This window comes from Amblyomma americanum, chromosome 1 (assembly GCF_052857255.1).
Source record: "Amblyomma americanum isolate KBUSLIRL-KWMA chromosome 1, ASM5285725v1, whole genome shotgun sequence".
In the NCBI taxonomy this organism is placed as follows: Eukaryota; Metazoa; Arthropoda; class Arachnida; order Ixodida; family Ixodidae; genus Amblyomma; species Amblyomma americanum.
In genome coordinates this window covers 311,560,550-311,586,273 of record NC_135497.1, presented here as the reverse complement: position 1 = coordinate 311,586,273, position 25,724 = coordinate 311,560,550, and the positions used below count along the sequence as shown (strand labels likewise).

General features: G+C 46.6%; 1 pseudogene; it reads right to left on the bottom strand.

The window, feature by feature from the left end:
- The window catches only part of LOC144120130 (uncharacterized), a 114,826-nt pseudogene extending 90,136 nt beyond the window's left edge, over positions 1–24,690 (bottom strand).
- Positions 24,691–25,724: the final 1,034 nt, after the last annotated feature.

Genomic DNA, 25,724 nt, shown 5'->3' with positions numbered 1-25,724 from the left:
CCGTGTCTGTGCGACGTTAATGCACGTTAAAGATCCCTAGACGGTCGAAATTATTCCAGAGCCTTTCCAATACTACAGCACCTCTTTCTTCCTTTCTTCTTTCACTCCCCCCTTTAACCCTTCCCTGACACTGCGGTTCGGGTGTCCGCCGATATATGAGACAGATACTTCGCCATTTACTTTCCCCAAAAACTAAGTATTATTATTATTTTTACCCGCCGCAGGTCCTAAGTGGTTACAGCGCTTGGCTACTGATCCGGAGTGCCACGTTTCTAACGCGATTGTAGCGTTCGCGTTTCGATGGGGGCTAAACGCTAAGGCGCCCGTCTGCTTTGCGATGTCAGTGCACGATAAAGATCCCAAGTAGGTCGAAATTATTCCGCAGCCCTCCACAGCGGCACCTCTTCTTTCCTTTCTTCTTACACTCCCTCCTTTATCCCTTCCGTTACGGCACGGTTCTCGTGTCCGGCGGTATGTGAGACAGATACTGCGCCGTTTCCTTTCCCCAAAAACCAAATTTAATTTATCAGCGTTACCCCCGCTCTTCGCATTACACCAGCTTTATGTTGATTAGCGTCTACTTTCGGGAAGGAATCCTCTGATTGTTCATAAATATGACGAAACACTGATTTCTATTCAAACTGCCGCAATGCATCTTAGTTGACCTTCAGGCACCGATAGTAGGCAAAGCATGTATTTATTTTAGTGATTTACGAAACTGTGTATATTTTTATTTACGCGAATCTACTTGGAGTCTCTGCAACGTGTTGAAATCTTCAAAGTTATAGTCCTCGTATGCAGCATGTAAAGTTATCTTTAGGTTGTTACCGCGTATCCTTTAACATCTTTTCACTTGCCGGCTGCGGACACCCTTTGCACATTATATTATCAGAGATTTCTCAGCAGTTTCATCGTAATACCTCTTCCTAGGTAGTTGGTTTTTACCGATTTTTTGTTTTGGTTTCGGAATGATATATTAAAATCTGCGTTTCAATTTAATAATAATAATAATAATAATAATAATAATAATAATAATAATAATAATAATAATAATAATAATAATAATAATAATAATAATAATAATAATAATAATAATAATAATAATAATTTGTTTTGGGGTAAAGGAAATGGCGCAGTATCTGTCTCATATATCGTTTTACACCTGAACCACGCCGTAAGGGAAGGGATGAAGGAGGAGGTGAAAGAATAAAGGAAGAAAGAGGTGCCGTAGTGGAGGGCTCCGGAATAATTCCGACCACCTGGGGATCTTTAACGCGCACTGGCATCGCACAGCACACGGGCGCATTAGCCTCTTTCCGCCATCAAAACGCAGCCGTCGCGGTCAGGCTCAAACCCGAGTGTTTCAGTTGGTTAAAACGATGAAAGTGTGATACAAAAATATTGCGAGACGTAATTAATCTTTGCCTGGAACGGAACAATTAAAAAAAACACGACTGCGTTCGTTGTCATATGTTAGTGGTCCGAATCCATGGACGCTAAAGTTGTTTCTGGGTGCGAAAATATTTCTTCGTTCAGTCCTTAAGGCCGACACTGGCATGAACGGAATAATTTTTCTAACTGAATGGCCTGTCTGGGATTTCAACCCGAAAGCTCTCGCACCCAAAGCGAATATCATACCCCAGACCAACGGGCCGCACGGCCGGCATATGTGCTGATCCTACATATAAAGGCGCACTTCCGCACGATATCTCGAGGTCAGTATTACGGCTTTTTTTTTTATCGAGCCGCAATTCATTATCTACCCCGGAATCTCTTCGATGCTGCTGTTTATTATTCAAGAGGCTGAGCTTCAGTTCCAGCGTACAACGCCGTTAACCGCCTTTATACCAGGCCTGTGAGCGAAAACTGCCACTAAATTTTAAAAGTAGTCTTTTTGAGGCATAAAGGCGGTGTTTGTGTGATAAGAAAAAAGTTAATCATGTTAATTAGTAAACTGCTTAACTTAGCTCCAATAGTTAGCTGTTTAGCTGCTACAATCACGGGCATGGTTGGCAACATAGATTTGCTCCAGCACAGGCGGGATGGAGGACATCACCCGGCACATGCGCCACGGAGCGACGTGCACAAGTGATCTTTGCTGCGCGCTACACAGACGCGCGCTTTTCGAATGGTGCAAGAGATGGTCTGGATTTCTTTGAGCCGGAGAACCTGACGCAATCGCGTCTTCGAAACTCTAAAAACTGATATAGGTCTGCCTAATTCCACGCACAAATCTCTAATGGCATCTAGGCAGATAGCTCTAAGAGTTTAAAAGATAAGGGTGCCTCGAGTTTAGTGCTTCGTTTTTACAGGTAAGCAAGGTTTTCCGTATTCATTGCATAAAGATGAAAACTTAAACGGTTTGCTATGGTTTAGCTTTCGGCCGTCATGTGCTTCGGTTTCTATTAAAGGAACTGAAGTACAGTGGCATTTAAGTGAGGCCATCGCTCCAGTCGAAGAGAAACGTTCTTGTATACATCATGTATTCGTGGGAAGATATTTTAGAGCGCTGAAGTAATGTGCTGCGAACAATATCGTAATTAAATCAGATCTTTGAATGTGTTTGTTCTTCCTGTTTTTAAAAATAATTTATTTTCAGTGTATCGCAAACAGTTTCCATATATCATAGGAAAATTACTGAAGTTTAATTGGTTAAATTATTTAACCTGCTGTTAAATTTTGTTTCGTTTGCACTGCAAAGGACCGCTGCAGCGCCCCGATAAAAAACCTGCTCACGTCTGCACGTTGCGTCATAGTCTCGATACCATCGGGTCGGAGCACGCCCTTGGAGGCACGACGGAGGAGGCAGTAGCACATGTTCCTGTCCTTATTTTCGCATGCCGGTAATACTATTCCTAGACGTGAATCGAATGAAGTGCAATTTACCGATCAGGCCTAACGTGCAAAGCTACCCCTTGCCGTCGAGTTAACTTGTTCTGCCTCGCAGCTTTATTTCTGTCTCACCCGCTGGCTCATGCTTTCTCAAATGCGCTCATCTCTCGCCACTCGGTCTGTTCGGTGTAAGGTTTTATTTTCCGGAATGTGAAACACGAGCGTTTAGAATGAACAGGCACAAATGCGAACATATAGAACGCAGAGAATAAAAAAATATAATACTGGCGCATTAATTGCAACTTGAGAGCTTGGGTAAGAGGTGCTATTTTTCGTGGGTTATGGTTGCGTCGCGGCAACATTTAGAAAGACCTGCCACGATTATCATCGTAGTCGCTCAATTAAAGCAAAGAAAGCTATCCTAGCACCGAGTCCTTACCTGTAAGAAAATAGTCGTCTCACTGACAATGCCGCCAACCAACCACCGTCGACGCTGTTACTGGCTTACCAATCCCTAGATTCTGCACCCACAGCTGCCTCTTTTTAAGGCGTCTAGCAGTGGTTAAGCAATGGAATGATCGCCTCTGGGTTTGCAATCTCGTTGACATACGAAAAGGGATGCAGCAGTGCTGCTGAGCTTTCTTTTTGCCACGACGCTCCGTGTACGACATCCGAAAGTGCCTACCAGCAGAAGACATCGTGCATCTGTAGAACGAGTTCTCCACATACGGAATCGACGCGTGGCTTGTATGTCATGAAAATCGCCAATATTTATAGGAAAACATTACAACGACGTCTGAATGCTCCGAGGAAGCAATGCCATAGGAACAAACATAGGCCTCCACGCACTGCCGATTCCACTATACACAATTCACACCTTTAAATGGAGGATAATCACATGCACACCCTTACAACTTACAAATTAGGAGTTTCTACAACACATGGTCCCATCCTGCACCCAACAATTTTAGAAGTTTGCATGAACGGGTGCATGTGTCCCTAATACTCCTAGTAGTGCCTTCGACATGCAAAAACGGAAAGCTGGCTTCTCCTCAGTGCTGCATGTCCAACTAAATGAGGAAAAAAAATGCATGAAATAGAAAATGTAGACCTGACTCGTGTGCTTTACGGAACAAAATATGCTAGCATAGTTCCTGTGGCAACATCACATGCACATGTGAAGCAGTAGCATGCATGTTCGGCATTTTATCCACGTTTTAATAATGCATGGATGCGATTGTTAAGGCAACATTCCACATGGCGATTAAACTTAAGCAATTATTAAAGCAGTACAAACGCGCTAATGGTTCCGATAGTATGCGCTCGTTAGTATTACAGATTTAGGCATGATTTAAATCTTTCGCAGCCGAGAACATACTCGTACATGCAGCGGCAAGAAAAATTTGGTTCACTTGCAGCGTAAAAAAATTTGAGTGATTGATTTTATTACGAATGCCAATAAACTTGTTAGAATAATAACTATGCCGTGAATGAGGGGCTCATTGGTTGTTTTGATAATAACGTGCTCCTGTACTGAATCCATATCAAGGCAAAGCAATTACCACTGCATCGTAGTGAATAGAGAAATCATTACGTTGACGTCTTGCCACAATGTGTTTCAGTCGGAGTAGTGTCTGCGCCAAATCATTCTGCTTTACACACCAATCACGGACAAGAAAAACAGGACCAAAATTAGCTATTTTTTAAAGCGAAATTTATTGCCCCAGGGCATCAATGATGGGTGAAGGTGTGATGAATGATATAGTAGAGATTAAATGAATGGAAAAAGGTTAGCTGATTTGATGAAGTCCAGTAAAGAACGATGGTACGGTCCCTGCGTCCAGGCAATGTATGAAGAAGGCTTGCTTGGTGAAAGACCTGCTACCATCAGGTGCCGGATCCTCGTAGGCTTGAGATATGGGCAGTCCTACAGTAGGTGATGAACGTCGGCCTCAATGTCCTCGTTTTTACATATCGGACACCCTGGTCGAGGAAACAATTTCTTGAAGCAACCACTGTGTCAATTGCAAGAAAGACAGCTGTGGAGACCTGAAGTTAATTAGGTCCCCAGAAGAGCATGAGAAACTCTAAGTGCAAAGTGGGAAAACAAAAATTTTATTTCGCCTCGACGTACGTAGCTCCGTCAGACTGAACATGGAGCAGGAGGTACCTTTGCAATCCATAAAAAGTAAATACTGTGGTACGCGGCGTTTCATGTCCGAAGGCCAAATCTGGGCTATCGGAGACGCTGTAGTGAAAGGCTCCATACTATTTTCGGCAATCCGGGGTCCTTTAGCGTGCTCTTGCATTGCACAACACACGGGCGTATTAGGCATTTAGTGCTTTTAGCTCCCGTTCTGGGCAAACTCGCGAGCATCGTCTATGCACCGCAGCGCACCGAGCAGAGAACATGAGCTAGAACTGCTAAAATCTCAAGCGAACATTTCCGTCCGCCCGCTGAATTCGGTACCGGCGCGCTGCGAGTGGAAGCTAGCACGCTGTCCTGGCGGTGAGGGCGCTAAGGAGAGCCGAAGGTCTACTGGAGCGCAGAAGCATCTGTCGAGCGTTTCAATGGTTTCGATCCGACCCCTGCAGTCCGCATTCTGCCCTCTCTTCGGTATGTCTTGCTCTGAATCACCGCTGCGTTTTGCGGATTCATTTAATTTTATGAAGAGCAATGCTGCAGGCCTAGGGGCAATATGCCTATCCAACATATAACACGGAACCCTCAAGCCCCTCTCCCACCTCTTTGAGCCACCTCACCACGAATGCTCTGCCACCGTCCCTGCGCGGGCCTTGGAAGATTGCTCGGGTTACAAGCGCAGCGCGTAAGCAGAGAGGTCTTCCCGCTCGAAAGCCGCAGCGCCAGGACGACGCACGTGCAGACGGGAGGCTGAGAAGGCGCGTGCGCCCCGGCTTGCAGTAAACAGCTAACAGACATGACGCATCCATGAAAGAGTACCAAACACCGTCATTGAGTCCATGCGACAGATCCATGTTACGCGTGTTCGCACGAACGCTTCCGTACGACCGCACTGCACCTGTCCCGTGTCAACAACACTGCCGCCGAATATGTCGAACTAGTGAAGGAACCCCACCCGAAGGCAACGTCACATCTTCTTCAGAGTATTCCGGGATATCTGTTCGGGAGGGAGCTGTCCTAGAGTGTGCTGTGCTTTGCCTGCCATAAATTTCATGCTCCCCTCCTCTTTCGACGACGAGATAGGCTAGAATTTTTTTATATATTCGGCCATCATCGAAATGCAGCTGCTGGAGTGAAAGTAAAAAAAAAATCTCAAAGGGGGCCAATTCACGGTAACTTTTCAATCCGAAGAAATATAGCATGTTTAATCGCTTCTTATTTCCAGGAAGTGACAACTGTTAGAAATCGCTGTGTATGCTGCTCCGATGCTGCAAATGCATTCCAGCTCCCGTACACATCGTAAGCAAAAACTCAAGCGAAACTGAATTTCTGCCGCTAGGCGTGCACCGGTACTGTCGGGCCTTTGTTGACTTTTTTTTTCCAGCCTGCTCGTCATGGCTGCAGTGTACTAGAATAATTTTGGATAGTGGAAAGAGCGGCAGTCAGCGCTTGAGGCACTTCATGTTAACTCTACCAGGTGGCGCGAGCGGCGCCTAACCGAGAACAATTCAGAGACCGACAGTAGCCAGGCAGCAGCAAGCACAGAAGTTTTATTATTGCCGCATGCATGCGTACTACTCCCGATGCAAATGTTCTTATTTGCTTATGAGCGAATTAATCAAAGTAATATGACTTCAGCAGGGCTAAGTTTTCTTCATATTTCCTCAGCTGAGCAGACGGCGCAAGGCACGAAATGCGTGAAGCATCGCGTTTACTTCAGTAACCGAAAAGCGTGAAGCATCGCATTTACTTCGGTAACCAGTCAGAATTTGCTCTGAACGGTGACGTGTGCATCATTTTACTTGCGGGTTAGTACGAGCAGCTCCTGCGAGAGGAAAACAGCACGTTCTGGGCACTTCGCACTCCAGTCCTCTTATTACAGGCGCTCGACTCTGCGACACTAGCAGACAGCATTGCCAGTAATGCAGCGAAAACATCGGAATTGCGCCAGTGTTCACTGCCGCTATTATATGTTACTGATCTCAGGTCAATGCTAGGTGTTCTGCGCGTTTTTCGTTTTGCAGTATCCAGTCCCTGGAGTCGCCGACCTCTGCAAGCTTTGTTGTTGTGATTTTGTCTTATTCTTCAAACACGCAAAAAAGCTATCATTTTATTTTGTACTGAAGCAAATAAAGTCAGAATTGATGAAAAAACGCTTTTATAGACCAAATGTTTATTTAAAATCATTGGTTCAAGACAAGTGCATTAGGTATAATCACAACACAATTTGTTCAAAGCTGGTGTTTGGAAATTGTTCACACGAAAGCGCAAAATAAAGAAATAAGGTTCCTTGAAAAACAAACACACTCATGTGTAGCGACTTAGCTTTAGGTAGTTAGCGGTTTCCCGTTTCTGGCTCCTGGCGCGATTAAGAGCCCTTACAAAGAGGTGTAGACCTGTGGTCGCATAGAAGGCAACCATTTGCACTGTCAGCGACTCGGAATGATTAACACATCCAAAGCTCTCTTGCTGCTTTTTCTTTATGAGACTACAGGAGACCACCTTTGTGCTTCAACGTCATGTAGTCAGCAGCACCCAGCTACTGAACACTCTCCTTGCTTGTAAGAAGCAATGTGCGGCACTCTTCAGAGTTTGCTTTCAGAACACACTTCCTTGCTACATATCCAAAGACGTAAAAACTAGACTTTCATCACTCTTTGCACCAACGCATGGGCCATGATCTGGAACAACATTACTGAGGTCTTTTATGTGTTGCTCTGCACCAGTTAGGTTGCCATGTTCAAGCAACCTTTCAATGTGGTCCTGCTTGCTCTGCTCAGTAGGGCCTACTCCATCTGGCTTTAGGAAGGACGTCAGTACACCTGGCTCCGCATTCCCTTTTGACAAAGATTTGGCTAGCCCGTAGAAGCTTAGGCAGCTAACAGTTATTAGGAACTGTTGCGGTGTGGGATGACTGTTGCACACCGACGATTGTCTTACGATTACAAAGAGGTTTTCGACTCAGCTTCGATGTCATTATATACTTATAGCCAACACGTTTGGACAAATAATCAATTGTCGATAAAACACTGGACACAGTAGCTTTAAGCCCCACTGCTGTAGATGTGGACAGGAAGCCCCATTGTCCTCCAGCATCAAGTTCCCACTCTGTGAGGTAGGCCAGGAAAGACAGCAATTGGACCTCAGCAACAGATCCAGGCCGCAGGGCTTTGGCAAGGAACCCGGACGTCATGGTTTCTATCCAGTCTCGAATCATTGTGCAGTAAAAATGTATGATAAAACATGTTTAAAATACTGAAGATAATAGTTTCTTGTTACACTAAACACCACTGTATCTTTTTTATTGCACTCGAACAAAAAATGGCTTTCATGGTTAGAAAACAAGTTCATTGAGAAAAGGACGCACCCAAAATACGTGAGCACTGGGTCTCGGCTTCCCCAGCTTGCTTCGAACTCGGTCTTGTAGAAGCGGAGGCCATTGAGAACAGTATCATCAAACAGCTGAAATGCATAATTGACCCTCATTTTTTCAAAATTATTCGGGTTGACATGGCAGCTTCTGATCCCGGGCATAGCTTGAAGAGTAATATTAGTCCCATCGAGGTTCAGGTCATCTCGCACAGGCCGAAGCGACACCTGTAATACACATAAAAGATATGTATTTTTTATGAGAAATAGTTTGTACATGACTACACATATGGCTCAATGCTGCTTGCTCCGAGCCCTTAGGAAAAGAACAAAATGGAAAGCTGCTATTACCGCGCCTTCTGGGGTATTGAAGTTCGAATTCAGGAAATTTATTCCTAAGGCATTTTACCAGATGAGGGAAGCCGGATACAAAATGGAGTGAGCGGCTGGGATCCACTGGATGCTGCACCTTGTTCCTAGTGAAAGTTGGAGTTGCCCGAATATCCATGAGCGCCCACATCCTCCTATTCCATGCAGCGCCATCGCTGGTAATAAAATCAACAAATAGGCCTGCTTGCTCAGCAAGGATTACAGCCTCTGTAATGACTTGTGCTGGCAGGTTTCCTTTCACATTGCTGTGTGTAGCAAGCACAGCAATAATTAGTGCCCAACTACCAACAACAGGCCCAAAGACAATTACCATCCCGTGGTAACACACGCATGTTTGTCAGTGTCTGGGGTAAAAGCGCCTAAATCAACGAACCCATCAATGTGAACACTAGGCATTACAGAAAGGTTCTCTGAAAGTTTCATTTCGTCCACCAAGAGTCCTCCGTGTTTCTTGAAGACATCCACTGAGCTTGTCTTTTCCTTTAGCCCGCAGAAAACCTTTATGCTGAATCCAAATCCTGACCTGTATTCCCTAGTGTAAATGCGTAGGGTGACTTTTGATGGTAGAAGAAGGCTCTGCTGCTTTCGCATATGTTCATACAGCTTTGGTCCTTTCATTTTCATGATGCATTCCAGCAACCACTCCTTTGAGTAAACCATATCTTTCATGCTTTTACGCTTGGCTGCTGCAAAAATGTGATGGGCTGCTTGCGTTTGCTTAGGTGGTAGGCTTTCTATTTTTGTTTTGAAAACTTCTTCAGTAAGGCGACTGTTCTGGTCCTGCATTCTGATGTTATGCTGCCGCAGAGTGCACAGACGTGAGAGAAGGCGCTTTGACTTTTGCCGGGAAAACTTGAGAAAATTTCGATGATTTCTTTTCAGTGGTTTCTGCATTTTTACTCGGAAGCTTCTTGGCTGGAGCCCTTTCCTAAGGTAGGCACATGCCAGACAGGTAGTGCCTGTTATTTAAAATCATAGGATAGGAAAGATGGCTACATACAAAATCTTAGTACTATGTGCTCTTTACTACAATGTAGTTTCTGTAAATAAGTGGTAATACAGGCCTTTGGTGGTGTAATTAACAGGTGCATTAGCTAAAAGAAACCTTAAAACCAAAAATGTGATCATTATTATTCAAACAGCAAAAATGTATAATTTTGGGTTGATAAGCTTCGATTATGTACATTATTTTTACAACGACCTTTCTTGCTGATTAAAAGTACTTTCACAGCAACCTATATTTTCTCGACAACCAAATCTGGCTGCTTACCTTTGTCAGTAATTGTCCCTGTACAGGACTTGCTGAACAAACTCTCTTGTACGAGGAGCACAGAAGCCATCAGCCGGTCTGTAAGGTGTTCTGCGTAGTCGCTGGTGTACTGCTGGCGGTCCATCGCTCCTTTGCAAACGATGACAATTGCTGTTTGGTGAAGAACTTCTCGAGCTTCTACCATATATTTCATTTCAACTTCTTTCGCTTCTTTGCCATGAAAATCAGGGCGAGCGAAGACCCGTTTTCTTTCGTCTGCAGTAAACACCAGCAGCTTCTCGTGCGCGAGAAGAAATGGACCTCTGGTCATGGTAGTTGTAGCGCACACAACTGCATAAAAATCAGACACATTAAGTCTTGTCTACGTGCTCGGAAGGCTGAGTTTGTCAGCAATTTTCTGCAATGAAGCAGGCTCACTAGTCTCGTTCAATTTCGGGATCACGCTCTCGTCTTGCACATTTGTGTCGTGTTGACAGGAATCGTGAAAGTCGCGCCGCGACAACCGTACTTTCTTGGCCGGTGCCCCAGCACAGGCAGCTGGACGCTTTCTGTCTCGTCGTTTTTGTTGAACTGGCTTGGAAAGGTAGGCCGGCATGTCGGGAAGCAAGGTTGCGACCGCAGCAACGGTCAGCGCAGGTTTGCCACGAGGGATCCTCGCCTCTTTACCGTCGATTTTGTGCACATAATCCCGCACGATGAATGGCGCTTCGAAATGCCTTCCGCACACCGCCGACGTTTCCGAGAGTGGCTTGTCGCTGCAGTGCGAATTCCTCTCCCACTGCTTCCGTTGGGTCTCGTCTTTCGGGGCTTTAAACAACGACAACGTCCGTCCGTTCAACTCGCGGAATCCAGGGTACCCGGTATTACAATCTGGCGCGTAGCAGTGCGTGTCCGATCTTTTGGTTTTCTTCTCCATGACTGCATGCGAACCATTGTTTGCGCGTATGACGGAAAGCAAGAAAGTATAAGATGTCAGAAACGATGTAAAAAATGCAGTAACAGCGTACGTGCACAACATAAATGACAGCAACCTACACGTGCTACTGAGGCGCCGATATCCTCGGTTTCTAGACGCCAGCGCCACGCGCGGCGGTTAAGAGAAATACCAACAGCTCTCTCGTAGGCTGCGTCGCGCGCTCTTTCCACTACCCAAAGTATTCTAGTACACTGTAGTCATGGCGTCGTGGTATGCGCGCTTCAGCAGTTCGCGAGAACGCGTTTTAGACCGCGTTTTTCGAGGTACCGTAGTGAACTGGAGTGTTCTCAGTGTGAATATATAACAGGAAAAGTGCGTAGGTTCGCTCACTGCTGTCCAAGTACCGTATATGACGTATCAGGACGGGAGCAGCCGCTCTGCAGAATACGTTGCTTTTGTTCTAGATTGGCAGAAAGGGCGGCGCTCGCTCACATTGTAAAAATTTGAAGTCAAAAAGCACGGACGAACTTATGTGCGCGTGTTCATGCGCCAGAATGTATTTGCAATGCAGCAATCGTTGTCCTGAAGTCGGCGTTAGTGAAAAAGACAAGTGTTGCCTTGATATGGAGACCTAGAGCAGCTCAGCACTACCGCGAACCTGCCCTCAATGGTAAGCAGTCATATTTCTTCATGCATGCTGGTTCCCATTTTACGAAGAATATATTATGGAAGAGTGGTCCCAGGGCCTGCCGTGTCTAAGTACTTGAGTGCCAAGATCTGCAGTGTTTGACAGGCCGCGCTTTCCTTGTACCCTAGGAAGAACAGCAGCGCTGAACAGAGTTCGCCGAGAAGCGTTGTGCACACAACTGTTTTTGTTTTGAAGAAACGAATGTTGCAGAGTACAGCCACATGCTGCTTAAGAGCTCTACTATGTGTGTTCGGTCAAATTTAAAGCCGTTTAAAGCTATTTGGTCAAATTCCTTGTCCTACGGTTTATTCGTGCGCGGCAATTTTTGCAGCTGTGCGTAGGGGCTGTACCGTATCTCTGCGTAAAATGCGTCGCGTAAGCGTCACGTCTGAGATAAACTTTTACTTTTGTCGGCTGCACAGGCGCTGACTGCCGGTCGTTCTGTGCATCAAGCCGCTTTGCAATTTGTGGACGCTGCCATCCATTTCAGTTTTTAGTTGTTTTTAAAACGGCGCCCAGATTAAGGAATCCTGTGCTGTTCAAGCTAGGTACATTTAGCTTGTTTTTCACGCTCTTTAAAGTTCATTGTTTGGCCATAGTGACCTAATTAATAAATTTTCGCGGTCTGTAATCATGATGACATTAAATGGATGTCGGCAGGCGAAACATCCGCATCCCCATGGGAGCCCACAGCTTTAACCTTGTTGCCACTGGGAAATATTCATGAGCAGTATGAAAGCAAAGGTGCATTTAAGTTTTTCAGTAAGCTTCTTTTTATGTTGTATGTTTGGTTCTCTTTTGGGCCACTTTCCCTTCTTTTCTTCATCATGCTGCGTCACGAAACAGGGTACATAACCTAACCATGCTCTCATTTATTTGTACATCCTTGCTAGTTCGTAGTGACCACAGGACTATTGCTAACCAATTTGTATGTTGTTGAACGTAGTTTTCTGAAACCCTGCATTAAATGAATAAGTGCCAAATATGTGGATGATTTTTTTATATTTCTATAAAATTCAACAAAAAACTTTTCCAATACCTTGTGCTTGGCGCATGATGGCCTCAGTCGCCTATGTGCCATAAAACTCAACACAACTACAACAAAGTGCAAAGAAGCTGGTAAAAATGTTTCGGAGATGAAAAAAAAATGTTAGGCATGTCAGCAAAAAAATTCTGTTTTTGAGGCATATTCAGCCATCTGTTTCAAGGTGACGTGGTCCTCATTTGTTTTCTAATGGCAGTGGTATTTATTTCTAAAAGTTTAATTGGAACATTTTTAAGCGAGAAAACAAATTTTAAATTTGTGTCCCTGCGTTCAATCCCAGCATTGCTCGCTGCACGGTGCTCCATGTGGATGATCCTCATATTTTCGCGTTGAAAGGCCCGCTGGCGTGTTCATTCACATTTTTTCACTTTCAACTCGATGTAAGTCCAGCATGCACCATTTAGAGAGAGATAAAGGCTCAATATGCTGAAGCTTGTATATTCATCTTAATGGTAGTGCTCTTGTAAACCGCCTAGTAATTTCACCTTCGTTTTCTTCAATCATTTGTTGGAGCACGCAGAGGGCTACAACACACTTGATAGTTTTGTTCACCCATATAAACAGCTCATAGAGCAGTATTTGACCCTTGTATGGCCTATGAATACTTTCTGTTGCTGCCAAGGACCTACCAGTTCCTTCAGTGCAGTCACAAGCACTCTTCGCATGTGACATGGTGAAAAAGGTCATTCCACTGAAAAATTGAAACCATTTTCATGGTAGTACTGGTTTTTAACACTAATTGGTCAGACCGGAAAATGTGCTTCCTGGCTCAGTACTGTTTGTGTTGAGGAACAATGGCAGTTCTGCCATCCGGCCACTTCATTTTTACTTTTTGTAAACGTACCCTTCAGCAGGTTTCTGTATTGCCGAACCTGGCGGCACTAAAGCCCAGCACACCATTGTATTCGAGCAGTGGAGTGGTGGTTTTGTGTATATTTGTAGCTGGCGGCAAAACGTGTTGCAGTGAGGAGAAGGCACGGAAAAATTTCAGATGTTGAACGCAGGAACTCAACTTGAAAATTTGTTTTCTCACTTAAAACAGAAATGCTCCGATTAAATTTCTAGAAATAAATGCCATTATATGGCATTATCCAACTTCCTGTCTTTCATAATTTAATTAAGGACACCTCATTATGGAATAGACTGCAGAATATCTCAAAAAGCAAATTTTCTCAAATTTAGAATTCTTTACGGTCATCCCTTATGCTTTTTTCTCTATGAAATATTTTCATCGCCTTCTTTGACTTCTGGACAGCTTAGGGAAACAATTCGAATAACTGCTGTGAGAACATAAAATTTGATATACGATTTCAAATTTTCATATTTTGTACCTTCTTTCTTGTTTTGTTTAAAACAAAATAAGCTCCATTTACTGCATATGGAAGCGCAATACTTTTTATTTATATAAAAAAAGTTTCATACTCACGCATAGGAATGTTTTTTTTCACAAATTTTTTGCAAGGCTAGGTTTGGCTACCACTTCTAAATGTGAGATGGCGGCCACGACTCAAAAAAAATATTCTGCTAAAAAGAAGCTGGGCTAATGTTTGTCATAGTAATGCAGTAATGTATTATTTTTTTAAAGAAATCGAAGATGGCTGAGTACTAAGTCTGCATCAGTTAGCGTCGAATGAACCAATCACATTTAAATGCCAAATGTGTGCTGGTTTGAAGGAGCCTTTATGAAATTTTGGAGCTCGGTTAATATACTGGAGTGTAGGTAGAATGCAATTTTTTCTGCTTGCATATTTTTAATCATTCCATATCATGCCGTTTACTTTGCCTCTTGTGTGCAAACGTGTATTGATTTGTAACTAATTTTTGGCGCAGGCATTCGCCCCTAATGAATACTGCTGCTCCTGAGCAGTATACTTAACTGGACCAGTTGAGTGTATGACTGTATGTACCTTTGCTAAATTTTCGAAAAAAATTGTATTAATTCATCTGGCTACTTGGTATTTTCATGTTCCATATGCAACAGCAGATGAAATGCAGCTCTGTCCTACGGATGAATGTGGCCATTTGTTAACATCATTTTACAGTAGCATTGTTTGCAAAATAATTTTTTTTCCATTTATCTAGTTTGTACTTTGTTCACTACATGGTGCATGTATGCCTTAAAAAAGAGAATCAGAACTTAGAGTAGAAAATTTGCCTGACTTGTTTGTTTTGAACATTATGATGCCACAGCTAGCAATTGTGATCTCCAAATGCACACGTTTATGTGTATGTATTTCTTCAAGAGTGGGTACAGAAATGAAACATCTGCTTGGAACCCCTTGTGGTCGTTTTCCAGATTTAGAAAATATGTGTGACAGTATTTTATTCTTGGCAAAACAGCACGCTGCGTAACAGGACACAAGCATGACACAGATACAACGCTAACAACTGAGGAATATATTGCTTTGCTCAAAATAACCCATTCAGGCGCCAACTAAATCTGCTGAAAGAAAAATCTTCTTTTGAATAAATGACGATCAGTTGACTAAGTAGAAGTGATGTGTAAAAAATTGCGCAAAAATATTCGTATTTAAGCATATTTTATTCGCGTCCACATTTGTTAATAAATCGCCTTAAACCTGTTGCATGAACATAAACACTGCTACATTTGCTTGCCATTTTTAACTGATAGTTAGACATGAATAAATATTTAGCTCTGGAAATATACACTTCAGAGAATTATTCTGCAGATCGTGACTTATAAAACAGATAAAAGCAGTCATTCTGTGATGACATGCAGAGAAATATTTGGTATTTCGAGCCCCAAACGTGGGTTTTAGATGTGAAGCCTTCAGGTCGGCACCGTTGTATATTGAACGTGTTCAGAAGCTGCGAAAAATGGTTGCTTCCATCATAATTAATGCTTCAAGTCCGGCTGCAGTGAAAGGTTCTCGAGTGATCTGAGCACAGGTGAAGAGGGAGAGAGAGATAGCATCTTGCGGCCTGCTTTACACGTGGTTTTTGCAAAAATGAGATATTTTAAAGGTCGTTATTTGATCAGTTTATGTCAGAAACCTGGAACAAGCTGTCCCCTGGTTCTACGAATATGCTCAATATAGTTGAAGCGCTGGAGTCGTCCAACGTTCTTTTCTTTTCAAGCATAGTTACCAAAGCCCGTAAGGAGTAAGCCCATTTCGTACCATACGTGCACAAGAAAACGGCGCATTCTGAGGAGAAACGCCACTTGGATATTTTCGGCATTGAGGCGCCATGTCCACATTTGTGGACGTGCCAGTCTGCACGTGTACTGCAGCACTTTTTCTTCGTCTATGACGATGAAAATTGGTGTGCCGTTAATACATTAACCTATCGACACATTCCAAGCCCTAAATTGCATCATTCGCGATCATTTGTAAAGATAGAAAGCCTTAAAAAAAGCTATTTACTTATCTTAGGAAAAAAAAATAACGTGATGATAATATTTTTTTTTTACAAACGCATTTCGCTCCAGCCGCAAAAGGTGGCGCCACAAACTTGACACGGAGGGTCAAAATAATAAGAGCGTGGTATTCGAATGGTGTCTTCGACTGGTCGCTTTAGATCGCTCTAGAGCGCTCTGAGAGGCGACCGCACATTCGGCTGGTCGAAACCGGCCGCTCTGACTACATTCGGCTGGTTCTTTCTGAGCGCTCGCCTCCAGCTCAGAGCGCTCTGAGGCGCTCCGAGAAAAAAGTCGGAGCGGCTCCGAGATGAATCCTCGTGACAGAGCCACTTCTGCCATTTCGCGAAAGCGGTGCGAGGCCTCGTCGTCCCCTGCGCGTAGACAGAAGCAAGTGTAGGCTTTTGACGCAGTAGTAGCGTCCTTACTGTGCTGTGTTTTGCGGGTGCCGCGCTGTGTGAGGCAAAATGTCCAAAAGACGACGCTAGGAACGCGGTCTGTGTTGCTGTCACATGACAACAGCGATTCCAGCAGCAGCTCTGACGAGTACAACGGTGCTTTCCACAAGGCAATGTTCGAAAAATGAGCATCCCGTGGGACGGAAAGCCAGGGTAGCGATCGGTACAGGCTAAGCGGCGACCGCGATTCAAACTGTGTGCGGCCACGTGTGGCTAAAGGTAATCAAGGGACCTTACGTGCGGCTACTGTTTACATCAGCAGCGGTGCCGCGTAGTCGTTCCGGAAGTTAAGTCCCCCTTATGCCCCCTGCGCTTCCGCTCTAAAAACTCGCTGACCATTCGGCTTGACTAGTCTCGCTATGCGCTCAGAGCGAGAGCGGCTCCCACTCTGCCAGATCCTAACCGGATCGCGCGAGCGACCAGTCGAAGACACCAAAAGGTTGACGTTCGCCTTGCGTACGAAATTATGAGGAGGCTTAGGTCGGTCTACATATGTGGACCGAGCGCCTGAAGAGGATAAATACAGGAAGCATCATCCAAAATGCAGACGAGGAAAGTCATGGAATCGTCATTTTGTCACATCTGTTCTGATTATTTATAGAGATAGTCAATTTCTTTTTTCGTTACCATTACTGACGATGTGCTTACGCAGGTTAAACAATTCTTATGTATGATGTAGGTCCGGTATATCTCGCGCATATCGATTATATTTCCTCAGAATTTTACATTCCCGAAATTTTGGAATGCACTCATAGTAAGACAAGTGTCTTGCTATCATGCTGCCATGTCCTGTCTGTGTTGCCGATATGTTCCATTAGATGTATGTTGACACACCGACCTTATTTCCCAACATATGAGGCTCCTCATGACAGAGGGATCTTGTACACTAAGCCACTGTCACATACTGTAAATGTCTTTGTGCTTCGTCTTACATGGGGCTGTTTTTGAAGCAGCTTTGCTGGGCGTGTTGCATACTAATTTCAGCTACTTTCTGCGAAAACGAATGAAGTCAATGCAAAGAAATTCTACCAGCGGCAAAAGGGCAAGTGCCAAACATTGAAGAACGGAGCCCAAAAACTTCTGTGAAGCCAACAACTTGACCAAACTAGGGCTGGCTGTGAAGAAGGATGGGGACCTATGCCTTATGTACGGCAGAAATACACAAGAATAACTGGCATTTTGTTGTAAATATCTCTGCACAAGGATCGTGGCAGCAACCCTTAGGGTGGTATCTGCAAGAATTGCTCTCCTTGCTCACCGTGGAAGACCTGTTCCTGGCAAAGAAGCCAGAAATGTCTGCAGCTGTCCAGAAGAAATGTCTACTCCCTTGTAATCAATGACTTACATTACACGCTGCCACATACCGCCTTGTTTGAGATGGTAAGGAAAGGCATTGCTTGCAAGTGGGCAGTACGATTCCAGAACCAATGCGGATGGATTCCTGGAGTTGTTAACCATCTATTTGTGTTCTACCTATGTAATGTTTAATGATGATCTGTACATTCAGTGGCAAGGAGCATGCACCGCTTCCTGCATTCCACAAATTTTCAGTGACTTTCTGCTGACCTGCCTGTCAAGATCGCCAACTAATAGAAACTTCTCGTAGCACGAATATGATAACGACATTCCGGTTTGTGTACTTCCTAGTAATACACAAGCTAACCAAAGGCAGCCCAAGGACATTGTTGACATTTTTTAGACCTCCGTAGTTCTTGCCAACTTTCAGCTGGCCAAAGAAATGCCAGTGGAGGTAGTTTCAATGTCTCGATCTATGACTGCACATCGCAGACGACCATATTGTTACGAGCAATTCGAAGGAGAACCTCCGGAGACGAGACGTAAAACTGTGGCGGTCCCTAAGACGTCCGAGAGCGAGCGAGGGAGAAACATCTTTCTCCACGGATGCAGGCGCTTTTTTCTTCTTCTTCCACAGTGGCACGTATCACTGCCCCCTCTTCTGCAGCATTGCCACGATGCGACTAGGAGAGAAATATCAGCAAAATACAGCTGCAGTGAACCGCTGTCCAGTCAGGCTTCAGTACGGTGCGACCGGCACGATGAGCAAGCCGCTTGGACAGGAGTAACTGCATACGTCACATCACTGATGCGGCGCACTACTTCGTGAGGGCCGAAGTATCTGCGCAGCAACTTTTCAGAATGGCCGCGGCGACGAACAGGTGTCCACGCCCACACGAAGTCGCCAGACCCGTAACTGACGAAGCGGCGTCTGAGGTTGTACCTAGCGGCGTCAGTGTCCTGTTGGCGGTTAATTCGCAGGCGGGCGAATTGCTGCGCTTCCTCAGCACGCTGAACGAAGGTGCCTGCGTCGCGGTCAGCGTCAGAGTCGCAGTAAGGGCAACGGGCAACATACCATCCAACGGAGTGGTCACTTGCCGACCGAAGACGAGCTGAAAGGGGGTCAGTCGGGTTGTCTCCTGCAGGGCGGTGTTGTAGGCAAACGTTACGTACGGAAGAATGGTATCCTAAATTCGATGCTCGACGTCAACATACATAGAAAGCATGTCGGCTAGAGTGTGGTTGAGTCGCTCTACCAATCCGTTTGTCTGTGGGTGATAGGCCGTAGCACGTCGATGGCTGGTGTGCGTCAGAGTCATCACGGACGGGGTTAAGCGGGCAGTGAAAGCAGTTCCCCGGTCAGTAACAACGGCGGGGGCTCCATGACGAAGGATAATGTTGTGTACGAAGAACTGCACCACTTCAGCAGCAGTGCCTTTGACAAGAGAAGTGGTCTCAGCGTACCGTGTCAGGTAGTCGGTGGCAATGACGATCCAACGCTTTCCACATGAAGACTTCGGAAAAGGGCCAAGGAGGTCCATGCCCACTTAGTGAAAAGGGGTCTTCGGTGGTTCGACGGGGTGAAGAAATCCGGCTGGTTTCAACGAAGGAGACTTATGATTTTGGCAGTCCCGGCATGTTTTTACGTAGGCCCGCACTGATGGGAGTAACCTGGGCCAATAATACTTCTGCTTAATGCGCGCGAGTGCACGACTTACTCCGAGATGGCCGGCGGAGGGTATATCATGACAGGCACTCAAAATCTCTAGCCGCAGCTGTGATGGTACGACAAGCAGGAACGCTTCTCTGTTGCTGGAAAAGTTGCGCTTGTAGAGAACACCAGATTGTAAAGTGAAGGTGTGGAGCCCGCGACGAAAAACGTGCGGGATGCAAGCGTCGACGCCTTCGAGGTAATCGATGAGCGGCGCGAACTCCGAGTCCGCCCGCTGAAGCTGTGCCATTTGGGTGGCACTAATAGCGCCCAGGAAAGGAAAATCATCGGCGGGTTCCTCGGGACCGATTGTGATAGGAGCACGCGAGAAACAATCCGCATCCTGATGCTTACGGCCCGACTTGTAGACGACTGTTAAGTCGTAATCTTCCAAGCGTAAGCTCCATCTAGCCAAGCGTCCTGAGGTGTCTTTGATGCTCGCCAGGGTCGCCCGTAGAGGTACGGCCGGAACTTGCTGATGGCCCATATCACTGCAAGGCACTCTTTCTCCGTCGTAGAATAATTGGTCTCGGCGCGCGTAAGTGTTCGGCTGGCATAACTGATGACCCGTTCTGCACCGTCTTGCCACTGGATCAGTACCGCACCAAGGCCGACATTGCTGGCATCAGTGTGGATGTCCGTGGAAGCGTATTGATCGAAATGGGCGAGTATCGGAGTACGTTGTAGACGGCTGCGAAGCTCGACAAATTCAGCCTCTTGGTCGCTTCCCCACACGAAGGGCGTGTCGTCTCGAGTAAGTGAGTTTAACGGTTCGGCGATTCGCGAGAAATCTTGAACAAGGCGCCGATAATACGAGCACAGACCCAAAAACCGGCGAACGGCTTTCTTGTCACTTGGGCGTGGAAAACCTGAGACGGCAGTGGTCTTGTCAGGGTCCGGGTGAACACCTTGTGAGCTGACAACGTGACCAAGAAAGCGAAGTTCTTCAAAGCTAAAATTGCATTTCTCGGCTTTGATGGTCCGTTGTGCGGATTTGAGTGCTTGTAGCACAATGCGCAACCGCTCCAAGTGTTGGTCAAACGTGGTCGAAAATATAACCACATCGTCCAGGTACACCAGGCAGGACTGCCACTTCAAGCCGGAGAGAAAGGTGTCCATCATGCGTTGGAACGTGGCCGGTGCTGAGCACAGACCAAATGGGAGCACCTTAAACTCATAGAGGCCGTCGGGCGTCACGAAAGCTGTCTTCTCCCGGTCTCTTTCGTCCACTTCGATCTGCCAGTACCCACTTTTAGGATCTATGGACGAGAAGTATCGGGCGTCCCGCAATCGGTCGAGCGCGTCGTCTCTCCTGGGCAGTGGGTAAACGTCCTTTTTGGTCACGTTATTAAGTTTTCGATAATCAACACAGAAACCCAGTGCTGTCTTTTTTTTTACAAGAACCCCAGGCGATGCCCATGGGCTGGTGAACGGCTGAATGACATCGTCCGCAAGCATTTTGGCAACTTGATTTTGAATGGCTTCTCGCTCCATCGGCGTAACACGGTAGGGGCGCTGGCAGACGGGTCGCGTAGTCGCATCAGTGATTATACGGTGCTTGGCGAGTGGAGTGCGGCCGACCTTCGAAAAAGTAGCGAAACGCTCCGCAAGGTCTGTCAAGAGGTCCGACAGAAGATCCTTCTGAAGAGATGGCAAGGCCGGATTTATTTTGACCGACTGAAGAGCGTGGTGTGGGCAGCATGCTCTGGAGTGGGTCCTCCCACGGTGCACAAACCTGGGACCTCAGCAACGTCGTGAAGGAAGGCAATAGCCGTGCCTCTGACGAGGTGCTGATATTCGTTGGAAAAGTTGGTCAGGAGGACGTTGGTACGGCTGTCACGTAGTTGGACGAGACCTCGGGCAACAACAAAGCCCCGCTCAAGCAGCAGTGGAGTATGGCCATCAGCCAGGTCCCCGTAGTCGTGGAATATGTCGTTCCGCACAAGCACCAGGACATTGCACCGCGGCGGCACCGTGACATAATTCTGGACAATGCGCAGAGCGTTACTGCAAGGATTTTGGGAATCAAAGCGGGCCACGGCCTGTTTGGTCGAGAACGTGACACGTGTGTCCGTAAAGTCAATCACAGCACCATTCGCCTGCAGAAAGTCGATCCCCAGAATCAAGTCTCTGGAACACTCAGAGAGCACGACAAATTCACCAACGTACGTGAAACCACAAATTCCAACCCTAGCTGTGCACTTGCCAACAGGGAAAATTAAGTGGCCACCAGCGGTGCGCATTGGGGTCCCCGTCCACGGTGTCAGAACCTTTTTAAGGTCTCCAGCAAAGGCACGGCTCATAACGGAATAATCATCACCGGTATTGAGCAGCGCGGTAACCTCAGTGCCATCAATTGTCACCCGCAAATCGGATGCAGCGTATCGGGTACTGCGGCTCCCTCTCTCTGTCCAGGTATCGTCGGCTCGATGGTTCCGCGATGCAGGATCTTGACACATCTCGACATCAGCAGCCTTGCCTGCAGAGGTCGCTGGTGTTAGTTTTCCCACGACATATGTACACGGGCATATGTACACGGAAAAGCACGAACCGTCTCTCATAGCAAAAGGGCGAAGAGATGCCGATATAATGAAACATAGCGCATTGTGGGGGTACAACAGGTATGAAGTCCTCAGGGGTATTTGGAAAGGAATAATGGTACCGGGGCTTACTTTCGGGAATGTGGTTCTATGCTTAAGGGCTGAAGTTCAGTCGCGATTAGAAGTAAATCAGAGAACTGTCGGAAGATTAGCACTATGTGCCCACGGGAAAACCACAAACGAGGCAGTACAGGGGGATATGGGCTGGGCAACGTTCGAAACACGAGAAGCTCAGAGTAAAGTACTATACGAAGAACGCCTGAGGAAATTGGATGATAACCGGTGGGCAGCTATGGTATTTAAATACCTGTACAGAAAGAGCGTTGACACACAGTGGCGGAAACGAACTAGAAAGCTGGCCAGTAAGTTTGCCAGAGACGAGGAAGGAGAAATAAAGAGCATTAAACGACAGGTTAAAAACGTCGAATGTAAAAATTGGATAGATTCAATGGAAAAGAAGCATAGTGTAGAACTATATCGATGCTGGAAAAGGCTGATCAGGACGGAAACGTTTTATGATAACTCAAGAGGCAGTGCCCTATTCTTTGAAGCTAGGTCAGGGTGTCTTAGAACGCGCAGCTACAGAAAAAAATTTAACGAAGAAGATGACACATGTGCTGTGTGTGGTAAATCTGTAGAAACAATAGAACACCTCATCCTAAAATGCGATGTTACCATCCTGATGTCGAGGCAGGCACAGTCACTCTTCCTGAGGCTTTAGGGTTTAGAGATAAGAATAGTCATGTAAATAAATCTGCGGTGGAAATTAGCAAAAAGCGATTGGAGGATTGGTGGTTCAAAAGCAGAGAGGTGACAAGTTTTATAGTTTAGGAAGACGTTTTTTTAAAGTAAATGGCGAATTGTATTAACATCTTACAGCAGAGTAAACAAAAATAAAGGAAAAAAACTGAGCATAGTGGCAACAACCACTGCCCCGTTTCAAAGGGGATCCTCCTACCTTCCATCCATCCATCCGACGAGGACTGGGCGAGCGCCGGCCAGCGGAACTACTCTGGCGGCCGGGGCTGGACGCACGATAGCGGAGAGGCGAAGGCGAACGGGACTCGCGCCTTCCAGAGTAAACACGGTTCTGGCGCGCCCAGAGATGCTCCGAAATCTCAGGCGGTCGTTCACCGTTCTGAGGACAAGGTGCGTCTGGACGGAAACCGCGAAGACCCACTTGGCGGTACGGACAGGCTCGGTAGAGATGACCGGGCTCCCCGCAGTGGTAGTAGCACAGAGGCCTACTGTCCGGTGTACGCCACGAATATGACATCCGAGGACGTGGCTGAGCTGTAGCAGGGGAAGTTGCATAATATAAGGTGCTGCTGCCAGCAGACGTCGAGGGAACAGCGTAGCCAGGTGCGGTTGCGTGACATGTACCAATGCTGCTCATGGCAGGTGTCGGAGTAGCGGGACCGTAGCCAGCCGAGCGACGTACAACGGATGCATATGTGGGTCGGGCATTGAACTGGGGCGGCGCTTCGGGAACAGGAGGCGCCTGCGCAACCTGTCGCACTTGGTCCCTGACGACTTCTGTTAGCGTTGCCAGGGGCCCAGGCGCAACATGGGGCAGACAGAACCGTTGGAGTTCCTCCCGGACAACTGACCGAATCAATTCGCGCAATGTGTCTCAACTGCCGCCTAGGCACGACGAGAGAGAGAGAGAGAGAAAAACATTTATTGAAATCTCAATGAGATTAGCGGTGGGCCGTCGTCTTCATCGTTGACGTCTGGCCTCTTCGCAAGGTCGGGCCCCTATTCCAGGGCTCCGCTGAGTCTTGCTGCTTCGCATGCGTGCTGCACAAGGGCCTTTTGGGCTGTGGGCTCGACGAAAAGGTTTCGGGCACAATGCTGTTGATGTCCCGGTTGTACTGGCGGGCCCGTTGTTGGAGCGTCGTCTCCATGGTGGTCGCCTCGGTGAGAAATTCCGCTACAGTGCAAGGTGGGCTGCTTACGAGGCCTGCGAAGAGCTCCTGCTTAACCCCTCGCATCAGATGGCGAAGCTTCTTCTCAGTCATGTTGGGATCGGCACGATTGAATAGTAGACGGGCCATGTCCTCGATGTACATGCGCACACTTTCATTCGTGCGCTGGTTTCGTGAGTGCAGAGCAGGTTCAGCCTTCTCCCGGCAGTTGGCGTTGGGGAATGTAGCCAGGAGATTCTGGCAAAACGTCTCCCAGGTGGGAAGGGTAGTCTCGTAGTTTTCAAACCACGTCCGGGCAGATTCTTCCAGAGCAAAATATACGTTGTGGAGCTTGCGCTCGTCGCTCCAGCAGTTGTAGTGTGCGACCCGCTCGAAGGTGTCCAGCCAATCCTCAGCGTCTTCGAAAACGTCACCGTGAAAAGATGGCGGTGTTCGCGGTGGGTGGCATAGGATCGGCGCCAGGAGCCGGGGGTCAGTGGCCATAGCAGTTGGACTCACCGGGCTAGGCTGGGTCGGCGCCGGGGACCCGGTGTCAGTGGCCATGTTAGACTCGGTGGCCGAGGCTGCGTCGTTCTTTTAGGCGGGGGAAGGGGCCCAAATTCAGGCGACTCTCCGCGGATACGGCGGCTGGGTCGCTGGTGGACAGGTGTGAGGTCTGTTGTCATGCTGTGCGGAGTGCGGTAATCGGGAAGCGTTACTCCGCACCTCCACCAAATGTTACGAGCAATTCGAAGGAGAACCTCCGGAGACGAGACGTAACACTGTGGCGGTCCCTAAGAGGTCCGAGCGCGCGAGCGGGAGAGAAACATCTTCTTTCTCCACGCATGCAGGCGCTTTTTCTTCTTCTTCACACAGTGGCACGTATCAATATGTGCTTGGGTTATCTTCTGCAGTCGAAAAAAAATGTTATGGCTACAGACGCACTGAAAAATGGCCTAAAGAGATCGTATATTGACCGTCAGCAGGAAAGTGCCGAGGCCCAACTCATGCGGTTACGTGAAGCTCGTTTCACAAATGACCTCATCTGCAGCCTTGGTTCCAAGGTAATGAGAGAAATTTGCCGATCAACCCCAACGAGGCTTCAGAAAGAAGAATATAAGTTAACTGGCATGACATATGTGCATGGTGTCAGCCACGCGCTAAAGAAAGTGGTCGGGCGGGCTGCTGTGAACTTAGCAATAAACGCACCCAGCCAAGGTACTTCAAAGACTGCCCGGTGTAAGAAGAAACATGAGAGAAATTGCGACAGTGACTTGGTTTACAAAATCCCTTTGTAATGCAGCGCTTCATATGTTGGGAAATAGTCCGGCGTGTCATCATTTGCCTAATGGAGCATTTCGCCAAAACAGAGAGGAAATGGCAGCAAGCAAGCAAGACACGTGTTGTAAAGTAAATTCATTCCGCGCTTTCGGCGTTGTAAAATTCTGAGGAAATATAAGCGATAGCTCATGCGTGAGATATATGATGTGTACATTGTATATACTAATTCCTCAACCTGCGTAAGCACACCATCCATAATCTTAATGACAAAAGAAATTGACTGGATATATAATCCAGTCACGGATATAATGTAGGTAAATAACCACGAGAGATGTCACAAAATTATGATTGCATGACCTTCGTTCTCTGTATTTTGGATGATGCTTCCTGTATTTATTGCAAGCAAAGAAATAAGTTCCTCAATTGTTAGTCAGTGCTC